This window comes from Rhinopithecus bieti, unplaced genomic scaffold (genome assembly GCF_001698545.2).
Source record: "Rhinopithecus bieti isolate Rb0 unplaced genomic scaffold, ASM169854v2 scaffold_41913, whole genome shotgun sequence".
NCBI lineage: Eukaryota > Metazoa > Chordata > Mammalia > Primates > Cercopithecidae > Rhinopithecus > Rhinopithecus bieti.
This window is the reverse complement of record NW_016818964.1, coordinates 2,605,344-2,610,606: the sequence shown is the minus strand read 5'-3', so window position 1 is coordinate 2,610,606 and position 5,263 is coordinate 2,605,344. Positions and strand designations below refer to the sequence as shown.

The window sequence follows — 5,263 nt, the reverse complement described above, 5'->3', positions numbered from 1 at the left end:
TTTGTTGGCTCATTTGTACCTTGGCCCTTTGTATCCCCAGCCCCACCCCACAGTATCCAGCAGCCAGACACCTGGTATCCCCAAATGCTGCCACAGGTTCAGCACCGAACCTTGATTTCTCCAAAGCCCTTTTACATCAACTCCTTCATCTCCTCTCTCCCCCACTTCCCTCCTCTTTCACTCCATCCTCTTCCTTCCTGTTGTCTTGCCTTCCCTCCTTTGTTGCCTTTTCTTCTCCTCTTCCCCTTTCTTCCTCCTCCCCTGCTCCTCACTTTTTGTCTCCCAACTCTGCGTCTCCTTGTCCTCTTTCCCTGCCTCTGTCTCTGACCCACTGCATCTCCCTCCTGTTTGGCTCCCTCCTGGGTAGTTCCAGAAACATACCCATATATGGCCTCCATGTCAAGGATCACAAATGATGACATCACGTGGGGGCCAAAGCTCCGGGATTCTCTCTGAAGTGAGAGTCTGTATTCGATGCACCCAGAGGAACGGAAGGCAGGATCGCAGCTTCCTCGGTGCAACCTCCAAACAGGAAATCTGAGATGCATAACATCTTATAGTTTGGCTTGTCAACGTTGGTCATGCGGTGGCCCCAAAATAAACTCCCTGCTTCAAAGGAGAGCGTTTCAGAACTGCCTGGCAGAGCAGCCAGAAGCTTGGGGCCAGGGCAGAAGGAAAACTCGGGGAGCATGTTCTGAATTCAGACACTCTCAAGAAAATCCTTTGTATTACCCCTGAATTGTACCCTTGTTTCAGAGCCTAACAGGTAATGCATGCTTTCAACTTTCTTATATAGATCTTGCAAAAGATTGTTTGGCTGGCTGGGATTTTCAGCTGCAGTACTTACTGGAAACCTCTTGTAGTCAAACTGCGATGTTGCTTTTCCCTCTCTCTCGTATTTTCTTGAGTTATACAGCTTGCTGGTGACTTTCATTTTGGATGCAATGAACAGAGACTCAGCAATTTGCACGTACTTACCCATTCTTCTGGGGGACTCTTGCTCAGAATATCACTCTGCTGTGTACTTCTAAAAATGGAAATGCAAAAGGAGTTATCAATGATGCTATTGTTGGGTCCGTACGTAGGTCTTGGGCAATATCTGTCAGACAAATGACTTTCAGAAATGCTTTCAGGTCAGGCGCACAGATAGAGGTTTTCATGAGTGGGAGTTAATTTAATGTAACTGTTGCAGAGTGCCTAGGCATGCATGGTATTGTGGGAGACCATAGCAACCAAGGTGCCATGGGCTCTGCTTTCAACTGTTTGGGGTTAGGAGAGGAAATGGAGGAATGTTATTTATGTGAGATCTAACAAAGCTGTGGAATGCAGGGACGCAAGAATACCATGCGTGTGTGTGCACATGCATATGCATGACGCATTTAAGGAGGCCATGGCCTTTGAAAGGATAGGTGGGATGCCTCAGGGTGGAACCAGAGACCTCTAGTTGGAGGAGCAGCTTGGGCAAAGGCAGGGAAGTCAAGGGACCTGGGGTGATGGTAGAAAGTGAAATGTGGCTCTGGCAAAGGGTCCTGCACGTCAAAAATGGGGGTGAGGCTGGAAGGGGAGGCCAGAGGGTGAGGCAGATGCTTCTAGGCCAAGCAAGAAGTTGGAACACTTCCTGAGAGTTTTTGAGCAGAGGACAGCACACACATAGCCACACGCATTGAGTATCCGGGATATGACGGGACACAGCCAGTCACCTACACTGCCACCCGTGTGTTCACATCTCAGGCCCCAGAATTGGAGGCCCAGAAATATTACTTGGTTTCTGGTGCCTGTAGGTGGAAAATAATTTTCGTTTCAGTGGCCCATTTCCCTTGGAGGATGTGAGATTTCACTTCGGTGGCTCTTCGGGAAGCCAGGGGTATGAACTGGAATGAGGAGGCAAGGAGGCTGGTGACTCCAAGGGAGGGCAGGTAAATGAGGAGGGCCTGAAGCAGGGCAGAAGCTGAGCCCCTGCACAGGACAGGAGTGCTCTTCTAAAGATAAGCTTGTTTCGTGAGGTGAGGGCTTGAGGGGGCTCCGAGGGGCACAGACAGATCCAGCTGGGGCCAGCACCCCCGCCACAGCCCTGAACTCTGCCTGGGCAGAAGCACCATGAGGCAGCCAGTGGCAGATGCTGGAGGCACTTCCAAAACAGTTGGACGGGTCCTGACAGCTGATGGCAGGCCCATGTGCTGCACAGTGTCCCCAGAAGAAGCTGGCAGCGGCTCCACTGGGCGCCATGGTAGTTTGCATCATCTGTTCTTGCACAAACAGGCTGGGTCATGAGTGCCTTGTGGTAGTAGGGGTGGGGGACGCTGTATAATCCACCCACAGTGACCTTACAGTGACAACACAGGCCATACCAGCAAGCATTCGTTGAACACTAACCCAAGCATGTGTGTAGGTTTCTCTCATTGACCTCTGTCAAGGCCGCCATGAGTTACAGGTGATGTGGAGGTTTCTCTCATTGACCTCTGTCAAGGCAGCCATGAGTTACAGGTGGTTGTTACTCCCATTTTCAGGTCTGGAAACAGGTTGTGAGAGCTTAAATGTCTTGATTAAAGCTGGACGGCCGTAAGTGTTGGAGTCAGGAATCTGACCTCTTGGTCTGCACGGTCCACATTCAAAGCCACAGTGTCCTGTGGCCTCTCGAGGTGCTGTGGCAGTGGTAAACAGGACCATCGTGCACCCAGGGGAAATGTCTCTGGCACAGTCAAGGCATCATAAGGTGCCCGTATGTTGTGGACAGGCTAGATCCAAAGAGTCTTCCCCAAGGAGGCACAAAAATATCTCTGGGTCCGCCCAGTGTCCTTCCATTTCTTTGCTGCAGAGGGTCAGTCTGCCCACAGGAGGCGGCTGTCGCAGGAGTGGCTTGTATCTGTGGTTCTCTTTCCTTAGCACCATCTTTTGGAATAATTAATGCCCAGGAATATAAATGAAGTTATTAAGAGCTTTGTGGTTGAGAGGAATGTTTTGGGGAGGTGGTGCTGAAATAAAAGTAAATTGATTCCTAAACTGCCTGTTTTTTAAAAGAGTGGGACATAGAGGAGTAAAAAAGGAGAGAGGAAAGCAGAGACAAGAGAAGAGAAATATTTAAATAAAGGCGGAGTCAGGGGAACTTAGAGGAGAGAGGATAAAAAAGGAAAAAGCACCTCGCCGATTTGGGTGAGATCTAGCTTAAAAGATTTCCAGCCAGCCCTGCAGGTGAGGGGGGGCTATGGAGGATTACCCCTGCCCTGCCTGAGCCTTCCCGCTCTGCTGCCTGGAGTTAGAGCTTCCAGAACCCCCATGTGTTGTGCCACTAAGGAACCAAGGTGAGGGTTCACCGTCTTTGGTTGCCCAAGGGACAGAACAGGGCTAGGTGGTCTGCACTAGGACAGGGGTGCTGGGGAGGCTCAGAGGTGGACTAACCAGCCCCGTCCACCCCGTCACCCCCACCTCTGGTCACTGGCACAGATGACAGAGCCTGGCATTTGTAGAGCCCAGGCAGAATATGGGTCAGGGACCTGCAGTCCTGTGTCCTGAGCTGTGAGTGTCTGAGCCACACAGATGCGGGCAGGGGCCACCCTCCGGCAGGGCTAGGAGGCAGCAGAAGGGCCCTTCACTCAGGAGGTAGAGAAGAAGGTGACCCATGGGCCTGGAGACTCAATAGCTCAGGGACCCAAAGAAGTAAACTGGAAGCTTGGCCTTTGCGGGTGCTTTTCTCAGCTGGTGGTGTTGGCACTGCCGCAGGTAGTGGGCATTTGGGCCTGTGCAGAATGGATGCTCATCATTGCAACAGGGCACTTTCCACATGAAAACGGGAGGTTTCTCTTGAGTTTTTCCTTCTTCCCTCTCTTCCTCTCACCATCATTCTTGCTTTCCTTTTGTAGTGGCATCGTCAATGTACATCAATAAGTAAATAAACTACCAAGACTTTTCGTTAGGGTCTTAGACTATTGGGGAGAGATTCACCCAGATTTGGGTCAGCAAGAGGCGCTCCATTTCAGATGGAGCCTCAGTCTCCTCCTCTATACAATGGGCACAGAGAGTCTCCTGGTGTGGGAGCAGAGCCAGCTTTGGACAGGTTCAAATCCCTGGTTGTCACCTCCTACAGGGTGATGTAGGGGCAGTCAAACCCCCACTCCATTCAGAGGGGAGAAGAGCCCTGTCTTGTGGAGTCAGCTGGGCCTGCAGCCCTGAGCGCACCTCTGGAGTTCCCTCCAGCAGCCCCAGCCCAGCCTTGGAAGCCACAAGGCCCTGACTTGAAAGCCTGGAGCTTGAAATCAGCATGAAAAGGTCTGAGATGACAGAGCCAGTGGTGGTGGTGGCCAGGGGTAAACTTGGCCTTTGTGGGTGTTTTCCTTAGCTGATGGTGTGGGTCCGAGCAAAGGCTCAAACTCCTAGCAGCTGTGAGGCCCTAGACACCAGGCACCAGGGCAGCTGGAGGCTTGAGGGCACTGCCCCCACAGCCAAAGACCCACCCTGGCTATGACTTGGCCACTCATGGGGGTCAAGGGCAAGGTGGCTGGGATTCCATTCCCCCTTCCTTACCAAGGTCAGACCATTTCTTAGCCAGAACAGAGAGGAAACCTCCACAGGGATGAGGTTTAGGGTCACAGAGGAACTGACTCCTTGCCATGGCCCTTAATGTTGTGTCAGAGGGCCTGATGAAGACGGGGCAGGCTGATGTGGTCTCAACCTCTGTACCACATACATTCCAGGCCTTAGTCTCCTCATCTGCACCGTGGGAAGACCACTCTTCTCCTTGGTACTGAAAAAGTAAAATGAGGCAACCTGTGAAAGTGGCTTGGATGGAAACAGGACGAGGACCCACAGGCACCAGCTTAATTTTTATTGATTAGGTTTTAAAACAATAGGACCCGGGAAGGGGAGAGAGCAATGTCCTACACCCCCGAGGCCCCCAGCTGGAAGCATTTCCTTGGGATTCCTAGGACCACTCTGGATCCTGGGGGAAAGGCAGATCAGAAAGACAAGTTTTGGCAGAAGGAGAGAGCATTGCAAGGAAGGAGGTCGAGTGCCCGGGGTGCCAAGTAACAGCCCAGTTAATTCCCGACTCCTCATGTGTCCCCAGGCTAGCCCAAGCAGCCGAGTTTTAGGATTGCCTCAGCTAAGGGTCATGTGATACTTGGGAGACCTTGAAGCTTTTGGAGTACATTTATAGAGAGTGTGTATATTATATGTATTATAATATATAATATATGATCATATTAATTATATATTATATGATTATATATTAATAATTATGTATAATTATATATAAATTATATCACATATA

General features: G+C 50.8%; 1 protein-coding gene across 2 annotated transcripts in view; it reads left to right on the top strand.

Moving 5' to 3' along the window:
• Positions 1–408: 408 nt before the first annotated feature.
• ASB2 (ankyrin repeat and SOCS box containing 2) overlaps positions 409–5,263 on the top strand; it is a 42,443-nt gene continuing 37,588 nt past the window's right edge. The window contains exon 1 of one of the 2 annotated variants that reach the window (XM_017857937.1): positions 409–766. The gene's annotated coding sequence lies outside the window, so the exon portion shown is untranslated. The remainder of the gene's footprint in view (positions 767–5,263) is intronic. The other variant, XM_017857938.1, reaches the window with a different exon arrangement.